The following is a 13,254-nucleotide window of genomic DNA, read 5'->3' as shown; positions in this document are numbered from 1 at the left end:
CTCAAAGCATGACAAACTTGGGGCTGGTTAGGGGCAAACTAGTTGCAAAAGCAGCTCTAGAGTAGCTGAGGGTAATCCTAATTGTATTAATAATGAATTCTGTTCTTACACAGTACTATAGTGTGGTTCATAACTGAAAATGTGGTTTTAAGCAAATACATTCTTTAAGTTTTGCATGATATTTAATACTGACTGAGTGGTCTTCTGGGGAAGAAGGCCACACTCACAGATATATTGACTGGTAAAGCCAGGATGTCTAATATATATACTATACATAGCATTTATATATTATAATTATAATATAATATAATATAATATAATATAATATAATATAATATAATATAATATAATATAATATAATATAATATAATATAATATAATATAATATAATATAATATAATATAATATAATATAATATAATATAATATAATATAATATAATATAATATAATATAATATATTTATTATATTATAACTATTTATATAATGCAGGAAAACCTGAAAACTCAGTGCTCCTTCACTAACCTGTATAAGCTCATTTTGAAGCTCGTAGTACAAGAATCTAGGGCACAAGAAACAGTTAGTGATGGTATTTATACAAGCAATCACTGGGCATATAGCCATACATGAAGTAAGTAGGGAGAATGCTTCCAGTCCTAAAGAAATTTGTAACCACTGTGTTCAGCTTCTCCTTTTTCTCTTTCCTATGCTTTATACAGAAATCTATCGTGCTTCTCTATCTCATATTTCTGGTTCCTAGTCTTACTGTTAAAAAGAAAACCTGTTTGCATGTAAGGGAGTAAGGGCTGGTGGCAATGGAAATTGGAAAATTAGTAGGCATAGCTCCATCTTGTTTAAAAAACCACCCTGAGGTCTGAGAAAAACTGATTGTTACATTAGGGTAGGAAACATAGGTAGGACAGGCTTTATCTGATAGGTACCTGTACCCTATCAATGCAGTTGTAGTTCCCACTCAAAATTAAAAAAAAAAAAAATTAAAAAAAAATCTTAAAGGAAAAACACTGGAAAAAAATCCTCTGTCAATACTTACATAGAATATTATCATTTTTATGTACAAACATAATTATTAATATTTTTTCTTTAGTTTTGGTTATACAGTATAGTATTTTGACTAGATTTCATGGGTACAGCTCATCCTGTGCATATTTGAAGGCCTAATGTAGGTGACATTTCTACAGGTTGCTTTGGAAAGGCTTTGGGAAATAGCAGCTGCCATTGCAATTCTTAGAAGAGGGTAAATTATTTTTGAAAGAAAGTAGAAAGCTAGGTATCTTCTCATATAGTTTTCATCACTTCAGTGTCTGAGCATTTCATACAAGTAAAAATAACAATAAAGGTTTTTCTCCTTCTTCTTTTCCTGCTGGGAAAAATACAGCAATGGCTCTATGGGACACCTGGCACAACATATAATAAATGATTAGAGAAGTGTCTGTGCACTGAGTTTATCAGACACTGGCTTGGTCTCCATGTGGCTGCATCACATTTGTCCCTATGCAGAAAGTTTAGTGCATAAAAATCATCTGTTCTCTGTGTTATGTCCATGGCACATTCAACAAGAAGTATTTAGCTTAAACTGCAGCACTGAAAACTCAGATTAAAAGGTTTTCCTGTGATAGATGCAGAGCATCATCATTTGAAAATCAATTACCTGGACAGACAAAAAATTGTCATCACTGGAGGTTTATTAGGGGCAGAGTTGATAAATATCAGTTAATAAAACTATTGGCAGTGTTTTTGTCATGTCCTGGAGTATGAAACAAGGGGATGACATTCTGAAATTCATTCTAACCTTTTAATTTTAGAACTCAAAGGAAACAGTAACAGTACTTCGTTAGATATGCACCTAGAAATTCAGTGTGTGACTACTTCTACAAATGGCAATCTCACAGATTTCTAACTCCCTCCCAAATGCATTTTTTTTTCCTTCCTGCTAGCCTTCCTTCCTTACAATCCGCACATTCAAGAGCAGCAACAATCAGATTGCTCAGAAATAATACCCCTCAGTGTCCTAGCTCACTAACACATTTAAGCTTCATGGCCAACCCACCTCAAAAGAAGAGGCAGCAAAATTTAAGACTAGTTCTTTCATAAAATATTTTTGATTTTCCTTTCACCTATGACCTATTAATAAATACTAGAACTGTGTCCTTTTTCTACTCCTCCATGGATTAGCAAAGAAAAACTCCTTTCAGCAGAACCAAATACAAGAAAACTTCATGAAAAAATGGGTGAAAGTTTCAGTTAAATTGAAGGTGACTAAATTTAGATTGGAAAATTCTGTAACCATATCAAAGAATTTATTTGTTAATCTGTTTCAGAGCCAGATAAGATCTTTATTCCATATATACTTTGAATCTACTGAAATTCTTTTCAATTAAGATATGGATGAAAACTCATGTGCTCATCAACTTGTATTGAGCACCTGACATATGTCAAGCTACTCCTAGAAATATAAAATGCAACAATTGAAAAGTACTTTTTTATTTTATTTTAATCCATATTTATATATTTTAATTATAAAATTCTTAAGAACTGAAAGCAATTATTTGGTTCAAGAATATTTAATAAAACAATCTACACAAGAAAATAGTTTCACATGCAAAGTAATGAAAACCCTAAATTTTTCTTATGCTAGCATCATCTGTATTGTTTATTCAACCTCTTCCTAAGCTCTCCTGTTCTCATTGCTTTCTTTTTGTTTTCTTAACATACAGGCCTAGCATTCATTTCTCCTTTCTGTTATTTCTGTAATTTTCACAAGGGCAAATTAAATCTGTTGCATGACAGCATTATGTGACAGTTCAGTAGTTCCACAATTCCTACAAATATTCTAAGTCTATTGCTGTCATAAGTGATGCTCCTCTGTGTGACTTTCAGAGAGCACAAGCTTTTTATAGGCAGCTGTGCTAGTTGTCCTATTCTCAGTTCTTCAAGTGAACATAGTGGCAGAATTGCGTTCTGGTGTGACAAAACTCCCTGAGAAATCATCTCATCCCCATCATGGATTGTACACCTCCTGATGCTGTGCAATACAAAGCATCTTTTCAGTTTCCACATGCCTCTGCTGTGCCTTTAGTCTCAGAACTTGTTTGTTTTTATTTGCACTGAATGGTCTTCAAACCAAGGCATCTAAATATATTGACAATGGCGTATAATCTCCTGATTGTATTATGTTCCCTTCTGTTTTCTTAACAACATCTTTTGTTCTGTATTACTGACATTGCCATTTTAATAAGTATACATTTTAAATAAACAACTAGAATTAGATTTTTTAAAAGACAATTTCAGTTGCCCCTGTTTCTATTGCTGTGTAGTGTTGAAATTTCCCATATGCCGTTTTAAAAAATTTAAAGCTACCTAGCAATTATAATTGCTCATTTGTCCTTATGCTGATTGTTACTCTCACCAGTGTCATTTGAGGAGATATAAGAAGGTAATACTTTGTGAAACAGTTCAGCACTAGACAAATGAAGCTATTTTACTGCTCTCCGAATGCTGTTCTTGTTCACTTCCAATCAAAGCACTGTGAGTGGTATAAAAGGAATATGAACTTATGGGAAAAAATACAATGGATAGCAGCAAACCAAATCACAATCTTGCAGACTATCATCCATACATTCCTTTTCTGAAAATCGGGAAAATATTGTTCTCTCTCTCTACAAAACTCATTTCTAGATTAAAAGAAGTGCTTTTACTTCCCAAGTCCTAAAACAGTTGTCAATCTTCATTAATTTATTTATAATTGTGTTTCCCTTCTTCACTCACTAGACTTCAATATCTCCCACCAAAAAAATCCTGTGGGGATTCAAACTGGTATATGGTATGGTATATGGCTGCAAGCCTCTTGTCAGTATGACTAAAAAAAGGTATTTTCACTTACCTTCTACCCTTATGGATCCAAGTTCTGGAGTTTCAAATAGAGCACTGCAGAATAGTGACAATGTTGTTAGAGGTTGAGAAATGCTGTAGAGACACAACAAGCATTTTTCTTAGATGTGAAACATGATTTAAAGTGTGGTTATCATTCATCTGTCATACAGCAGTGACTGAAAATCAGTTACCTATCCTGATCCTTTCCAAATAATCACCCCTTTAGAAAGTGCAGTAGTAATAAAAATATGTAAATGTAATAATAATAGTTATATGGTAATACAAATATATGAGTCTTGACATTACGTGCCTCAATCTCCTGAGTTTTTCATCATCCCTACTGATGTGATCTCAATGATATTGAGCAAAGAGTGATAGTGATTTGCAGCTACTGTGCTCCTAACATCTACAACTTTGCTTATTTGCCATGAGATGCATGCACCTGTCATCAAGTCCTAAACTTCAGACACCTTTTACAGGGCTGTTATTTCCAGTCTGCATGGGGTTTTTTCTTAGAACTTTGTGTTTCTCTTTATTGAGTCTTGTAAATTTTCTGTTGCTCCAGTCCAGGAGCATAATGGATAAATGGATAATTTTATCAATTTTTTTTCTGGATTGAATCTCTTCACCTTGTGAGGTCAAGCACTCACCCAGTATTGTTGCTGTCTTCAAAATTGTTGAGGGTGCAGTCTGTGTCATCATCTAGTGTGTAAATTAGATTACTAAACTATTTAGAACCACAAATCAACCACTGGGATAATCTGCTTGTTGCCAGCTGTTGGCCAGGTGCCCAGCTTTGGTTTCATGTCAATACAACCAAACTTCACCCTACCTAGCAATCTTTTTTTTCTAGCCCCTCTCTCCTCACCTTCCATATGAAGAAAGTATTTGACTTAATCTCTACAGTCTTGATAAAGCCAAGGTAGGTTCCATCCATTGACTTTTGCAGCCAGACACGTCATCAAAGGCGTCAGGTTTGTCCTATCAGCTGGTCAAGCATGACTTAGTATTGGTACTTCCATGTTGTATATTCCTGATAGCTTCTTTATTGTATTTTCTCTCATGTTGCAAATTCCTGATCTGAGGGTCATAGCATTATTCTCTGTGTCTCTTTTCTTGCTTTTCTTTGCTGTGTCTCTTGCTTTTATAAGGATGAATGTAATGATAACATTCTTACATCCATCAGGGATCTCGCCTAATTGCCACACAAGTTATAGACAGTGGAGTATAGTCACACCAGCCAGTCTTACAGCTCTCAGGAGAGCCCTGTCAGGTAGTAGGAATTTGGATACATCCAACTTTTGAATACTGTCCATAAGCTTCTGTAAGGTTTTCTTTTGGTATGAATAATAAATAATTTGTCTGTTTTGTTGGATATTCTCCTTTGTTTGAATTTTATAGAACTGATTTTGATTTTATTTTATTTTTTATATTGAGGTAAACTGATCCTAGCAATTAATTTTCACACTAAAAGTGTTACCTTGTATGACATTGTGGCGGATGTTCTGGATTCAAGAAACTGACTCTACAACACAACTTTACATGTACAACTAATATAATTTATGTGATTTCTTCATGTGTAGGTTCTCTTCTGCTACTCTTCTTTTGTGTTTCTTCCCTGCTCCCCACCATGGTTGTTGTCTGTTGTCACCCTGCACGCAGCATTAACATTTCAGTCTAGGCTCAGACCTCAAAATCCTGCAGTAACCTGAATACTGTTAATAGATCAAATGGCCTGGAATATTAATTTATTGTTCTCAAATCATATATATTTCCTGAAAACTCACGATTTATACTCTTCTTTTTTTTTTTTTTTTTTTTTTTTCCTTATCATTTCAGAGTCAGTCAAATGACAGGCAGAATTGGTTAGTTTGAAGTAGTCTATAGTGTACTCTTCCCCTACTCCATTACAATTAATAATTTGCTAGGACAAATATGCTACAAAATACATCTTTTACCTAACAGATATGCAAAGATCTGTACATTTTAAAATAATTTTCTGATTTTAACATTTCTTAGAAAAATATGAATAAAGACCTTTTCACATCCAAACTTTGAACCCTTTCAATTATGTTGTCCAAACACAGTTGATAGTTTCTGATGTGGTGCTTCTTTTCAATGGTGTTGCAAAGCTCACAAGGAATTTTTTAAACTCCAACCTGCTTTTCCTGCCTTTCATATTTCTGTTGAAATACAGACATTTGCACATTTCGTTTAAAGGGGGAAAATGGAATTTTACCATCAGGACCAGTACCATCTTATCTATTGTAGGTGTTTGCTTCTCTTTAGACTGACAAGATAGGCTGCAGGGCTTCTCCAGTTGCAAATGGCCCACAGTATAGGTATGGCCAGATAAATGGCACCCTTAGAAATTTAATTAAATGGTCACAGAAATTAATATCTTCTTAAATTCCTTTTGTCAGTATTACAGTTCAATAATCCAGTGTGCACAGATCAAACTCAAGGCGTTGATTTTGCAGTAGATGTCACTCACTCTGGGTTAGTGTTCTAACTGTTAGCAAAATAGAATGAATTGATTTGCAAGGTAAAGCAGTAAGATTACACTTGCCTGGCATAGGCACAATAAGCAATAAGATGTCTGAAGAGATAGAACATAATATGAAGAGAAAATAACTGAAAAAATAGTTTCATTTCACTAGGACAGGAAGAGAATTGTTGTACTGGGATCATGGGAAAGGTTAGAACACAATACTAGTAGAAGAAAGGGAGTGCATAAGACTATAAGTAAAAAATCACCTTGAAAATCTCACAGTTTCATCCTTTCTTGACCACCACTCCCACGCCCTATATCCACTGTAGGAACCCTTAACAGTCATGGCAAAACTTTCCTTCTGGCCAACACTTGGATATTCTCAGTGTGCTTCAGCATTGCTGGCACCTTTCCTAAAAGTGAAAACAGTAGCATTTTTATAACAAGACAAAAATAAAAGAGGAAAAAAATGTCCTATTCACCCATTTCTCTGTGTGAAGGCTTCACATTTGTGGTTTTAATGCAATTAATCAAGGACCAAATGTGTTTGTATTCTCTGAACAGTTCAGGAATACTTTGTATTTTCTCAGTGTAGCACTGTGAAATGGTGCAGGATGCCAATGGTAATAGTTCTGGGAAAGATATCATTCATGCTAGGACAATTCTTATGGGTTTTGTTTTAGATGATGGATTGCACATTCTCGGTCATTTGCAAGCTAAAGGCTTTACATGTGCTGTCTACATTATCAAATTTCTCACTCAGTTTGAAAGCCACAGCATTTTAATTGAAAGGAATGCTAACCCCTCCAGCCCTATCAACATGTCAGGGTTGTTAGACTCTGAGAAATAACCTTCCCATTTCAGAAAAATGGACAAATTCCATACAAATGTTTTTACCTCAGCAACCAATGGGGATGAAAGGTGAATTGGCACATATTCAAGTGCAAAATATCAAACAGTGAACCCTATGCTACAAGAAACTCTTTTAAAATTCACTGACTTGGAAGAGATTGAATATCTGAGGGCTTAGCAATGTCTATCAATGGTGTTCGTCTCCCTGGAACTGCCATAGAAAAGACTTTCTCCTTTGAGGCTAGCTTCAATGTACAACAGAGATTACTGGATCTGTTTCAGTAAGAGAAGGGATCAGAGCAAGGGAATTGGGCATTTGTACAGCAGAAGCTCCCAGATCAGATTGGTGCAGCTCATCAAATAGTGATATTTAGTATAGCTCAGATCTGACACAGTAAAACAAAGCTGAGTAAAAAGTGAATGCTTTAGTGCCTTGCCATTGTGAAATGTGTTAAGATAAGCAGTATTTTGCATTTTAAGTCAAAATAGGTACTCTATTTATATTTTGCCTTTATCAGTGGTTGAAAATACTGCTTTTTCCAGTGGCTGGAAAGTTACTTCTAGAAAAGTGACATACACATAGTTACATAATGTTTATGCATTTCTGCTGATGTATGGATTTTGTAGGTAATGAATTAAACTTCACAGGCTGCTGTTGATGTTATGGCTCCCCTCTTCTAATCCCTGTTCTGAGGACCTAAATGCGATAAGTTATTTGCCCATATGCTTTTGGAAAAATCAAATGCTTATTTTAGTTGAGAGGGAAGAAGATCTGTGCAGATTTCTGAAATGTGGAAGCATTCCTTAAATGGTTTATTTTTCAAATACATTTATTATTGAGTACAGATTAACATTTCTAGGGTATATTCAAAGTTTGTCATTATGGCATTTATGAAGATATAATTTTAATAGCTATATGTATATAATAAAACTGACACTAATTAGGGAGAATGACTAACAATGAGATTGAAATACATCTGGAAAAGAATTAGTTCTTGTATTTTCCCCTAAACAATCTCTAGTATTGTATAATCTGAATTTTAATTTTTTTAAAAAATCTAAGAAGTTCTGACTGCTATTTTCAGGTACAGTCTGAAATTCTTTAAGATTTAGAGAAACTTATTTAGTGGGAAAATTCAATTCTTGATTGAGATTGTTTGTTTCGAAATTAATCTTCTTGTAAAGAAAGACTACATTATGTCTCTGTGTCCAGACACCTATTTGAAGAAGTGGTTATTTTATACTATTCAGTAAATATACAAGGCAAACAGTTTAAATCTGTACTGTTTCAATTAAGTATATTTTCCAGGTATACACTTCCAATAATTGTCAGGGGTGGACCACTGATATCAAAAATCATTACCTTTTACTCGTGAAGGCTCTTTGCTATGTTTCTGGTTTTGTTTTTTTCTTTTTGTCTTTTTAATCAGCATTAGTACTAATTAAATTCAATTTGTTTGTTCACAGAGACAGATTTTCACTGTACTTTTTTGTAATTTCTTTCCTGTTAATGTGAAATTTGAAGTCATCTGGTAGATCCAAAGAGCAAGCAGTTGTAGTTTACTATGAGCACTTTTTTTTTGCTTCCTTTCCTTCTTTAAATGCAGTATAGGTACCGTTTATAGGCTCTATTGTGGTAGATGTCTCATGAACCTTTTCTTTAATGGCTCCCAAGGGAACAACAAAGTTACTACTTTGGCAGATGCTTCTGACCAAATCCTCTGGTTCTGTGGCTACTTGGTGTTTTAAAGAACTTGTTTTCCTAAGTTTTAAAAACTCAAGATCCTTCTCAATGTGCTCCTTGTGGAATGATAGCCTAGCTTCCAATACCATAAATCATCAGATCATTGTTCCAGATAGTGGAAAAAGTACTGGTGTTAGCTGACTGTATAATAAAGCTAGTTCTAATGGGAATTCATGTTCCTCTCATGCTTTTCCAGTTCAGGAGAATATGGAATGAGATACAGCTCCTGTCACATAAAATTCTAGCTTTCTCTTTGATCTATCAGCACCAGTTTTGACCTCACTACTGCCAAAAAGGCAAGTTGTGCTCTTTTCCCTGCCTCCAGCTGTCTCTTCTTGCCACCTCTCTTGTGTCAGCACTAGTGAATGTTCTGTTCTTCTGGGAAAAATAATGATTTGGGGAGGCAGGTCTAAGTTTTAGTCAGTTCAAGGAACTGACATAACTGGTGAGCTACGTGATTTAAGTACTGACATAGGATGTGACCAACAAAAGAGAAGAAAGCGAGGGCTACAAAGTGTGAGATTGTGTAAACGTCAATGAAAGTTTACAGAAATAAAAAATTACCATAAAAAGGTTTGATTTGGATTTGTGAACGTTTACTAAACTCTGGAGTTTAGCAAATGGCAGCTACTTAATTTTGTTGGTATAAGTCCTTGTATCCTGCTCTGTTACTTACATTTTCAGTTTTGTTGTTAGCTCAAGACTTCTACCAGAACAAGTGAATTAGATAGGTTTGTTTTTTCTTTATATGTATATGTTTGTCTGCTAATGCAGTTCTTGATTCATTTGTATGTAGGATTTTGTCAAGGAAAACTAAGACTTTGCTTCAGCTCTCAATGCGTTGAAGCTCAATTTTTTTTCTAGTGAAGCCAACAGAAGGAAGAATGCAAATTCTTTGTACTACTCTTGATGCCTTCGGGTGGTACAGTTTGTTTTCAGAGAAGCCTGGTTGTCATGGGAGACACAGTGGGAAATGTAGTGTTTTCAGCTAAAGACATTCTGTAGCATCTTCAGTTGAACTCTGTAACAGTGAGAATATCACTCTATGGACAGAATACTAAAGAAATACATTGCTGCTGTTTGTATCAACTGGACTTCTTAAACTCCTCATTTGTTATATGTGTGGATTTTTTGTTTCTTACTTTGGTGGGTTTTTTTTTTTTTTTTTTTTTTTTTGTGTGTGGGTTTTTTTTTGTTTGTTTGTTTGTTTGTTTTTGGTTTGGGTTTTTTTGTTGGTTTTTTGGTTTTTTGGGGTTTTTGTTTTGTTTTGGTTTTTTTCCTTGGTTTTTTTTCCTGTTATTGGCTACTTAAATAGTAATAATACTGAAGAGTCCAAAATATGTCTTATTTATGTAATATTTTTTGGTTTATATGTTTATATGTTAATAAAGACTACTAGATAGTAGTCTTTATTAAAGTGAGAATTAGAAAACAACAAATTAAAAACACTCCCTAAAGCACCACAGTTGCCTCTACAGGACACTTCAGCTTTAGCTAATTTCTTTTTACTCATATGATCACTTTTATCTGTTGTTTAAGGGATTACCCTGCATAAATAGGATACAATCAGAACAGTTGTGGATTTCTAAATAGCTGTCAGGCTGATTTTTGAATCATCAGAAGCTGGGAGAAAGCTAGAGGGATTGCTTATCTTTTGCTTTTTTCTAGAACCAGCATGAATTGTTTGTTGTAAATCTTGGTTTGGAGTCTGTTTTCTGAAATAGAGGACTGCTTATTCTTTTTTATTTTTTTTTTTCTCTCTAGAAGAATGACCAGTCCTGTATAGAGTATGCACACAGAAAATTACACAGTGTTGCTCTGCTGGCTTGAAAACCACACTAGAACATTTTGGAAGTGAGAGGGTCTTCCTCTTTAGTACCCCCATTTTCACAGAGAAATTTAAAGTCTCAGGCAGTTAAACATTGAACTTTATTTCAAATTTTCAATCAGTTTGCTTTCAGCTATTGAGATTTTTCTCTAATTCCCAATCAAACATAGACCAGGATTTTCATTTTTTCCTTCTGCTGATCCAGACACAAATAAATAAGTAAGGTAAGTATATAAAAGAGAGGGGACATAGGATAAACTGCTGTGATGACCTATTCAAATAAAAGACATGTAGAGAAAAAAGATTTTCTTTACACCTTGTATTCGAATTTTTTGGCAAGTAAAAACAATTAGTCGATGAATCCATATAATAAATTGAAAAACTTTGTGGAATACTCTTGCAGTAAATGGTTTTTAGTAAAACATACCAGAAAAAAATTTTGCCATAAAAAAGATAATTTTTATATTCCCCTTCTCTGTATTTAACATCTTGCATTTTTTTACATTTTTTTTTAGGCTTTATAAAATTATTTTCTTTCGGCACTAAACTGCTCATTTGTACTTTAAGTTGACAGCTTTTAAAATTATTTTATTTTCTTAAATTCAGAATGTAAAATATTCTACATAATTAAATATTGGAATTATATCACAGCACTAGCACTAACTGCTATCTATCTACTTTTGCAAAATCAGACAGAAGTAATTATCATAGTAAAATGGATTCTAAAACCATTGATATGATAATATCTTCTTAGGATAATATTGAATTTTATGAAAATAACTAAAAAGCTGTATTTCAGAGTTAAAACCTTCACATATGTTGTTATGTTATCAGCTGGTTATGAGAGGAGTCTGTATAACACTGGGGAATATTAGATTTGCAATAGGACACTGAATGTCAACACAATATAAAACTTGTACAACTGGTGGGTTTTAACGCTAATATAATAGACTAATCAAGGGAATTATTTTTGTCAATAGCTTGGGAGTAATGAAGAGGCTCAACTTGGCTGCTTAAACTGAAACTGATTTACTGAACTGTATCTTCCTGGTCAGTCCTGGTTCTGTATGAGTATTCCAGGCAAAGCTAGGGAAAGGAAGATTTATACGTTGTTTCTCTGTATTTTCATGTCAGCTGTTATAGAAATGAATGTTGTAATAGATCTCTAATCTTTACATCCTAAGCAATCCTTAGATGTTTGAAAGGCTCTTTCCTCTTCTCTAAGTAGTATCTCACAACAGGAGGAATGACTTCATGATGACCCTTAATTAGAGAATAAAAATTGTTGCTTATTGTAGCATAATATTGCTAATTGTTAAACATAATCCACTTCAAATGTAAAAGTGTTAAGTGAAATCAAACCAGAAGAAGCAGCTGTAAAATTTCGACTCAGCCCTAGAAGAGAAACAGGTGATTGATCCAACCATGTAATGGTAAGTTCTCTTTATCTGAGGGTCATAGGAAGGATTCAGTTTAGGCTGACTTAGGCATCTTTTCCATTTTCTTGGTTTCAAAAGTAGGACAAAATTAAAAAGTCAGAAGAGGTGGATTTTTTTCCTCAAGATTATGGTTTCAGTAAAATGATTGTGAAGGTATGAATAAATGGAAACATCATAGAAGATATTTAATACAATCATGTAACATAACTTTCCTTTAGATAAACTGTGAGTATACCTATGAAAGTAAATTTCCATCAATAGCCATAGTTATGATTGTGTATGCCTTCACAGAAAATACCAGAAACCACAACTACCTGCCATTCCCCTCAAATAAACAACCAAACAGCCAGACAAGCTAAAATCAAATCCACATTTCCATTGTATCTTTGCTTGCAGTAACCAAACTTTAAAAATTTAGATGAAAATATTCTGAAAGACATTGATTATAATTGATATAGATACAGAAACTTTTGAAGAACATTGAGTTAAAACACTTCCATTAATGAGTTAAAATACTGGTTTTGGGAAAAAGGAAAGGAAAGGAAAGGAAAGGAAAGGAAAGGAAAGGAAAGGAAAGGAAAGGAAAGGAAAGGAAAGGAAAGGAAAGGAAAGGAAAGGAAAGGAAAGGAAAGGAAAGGAAAGGAAAGGAAAGGAAAGGAAAGGAAAGGAAAGGAAAGGAAAGGAAAGGAAAGGAAAGGAAAGGAAAGGAAAGGAAAGGAAAGGAAAAAAGATGAGAGAAAAATCTGTTTTCCATCTCTGTATAATTTAAACTGACAAAATTGACTTTTCTCTAGGCTCATATGTATATTATCATAGTTGTAAGAATACCTGTTGGCATTCTGGATATCTTATTAAGCAAATAGTTCCATACAAAATGGAAAGAGAATCAAATCAGCCAACTGTCTGACAATATGGAAAATGTCTTTGAATAATGATGATAAGATCCTTGCTGAACTTTTTCACAGCAAAATCATAGATGCCTATGCTGGGCTCCATCTGTAGCAAAAGTA

This window comes from Prinia subflava, chromosome 3, assembly GCF_021018805.1.
Source record: "Prinia subflava isolate CZ2003 ecotype Zambia chromosome 3, Cam_Psub_1.2, whole genome shotgun sequence".
NCBI classification, from domain to species: domain Eukaryota; kingdom Metazoa; phylum Chordata; class Aves; order Passeriformes; family Cisticolidae; genus Prinia; species Prinia subflava.
Note: the sequence above shows the minus strand (reverse complement) of the source record.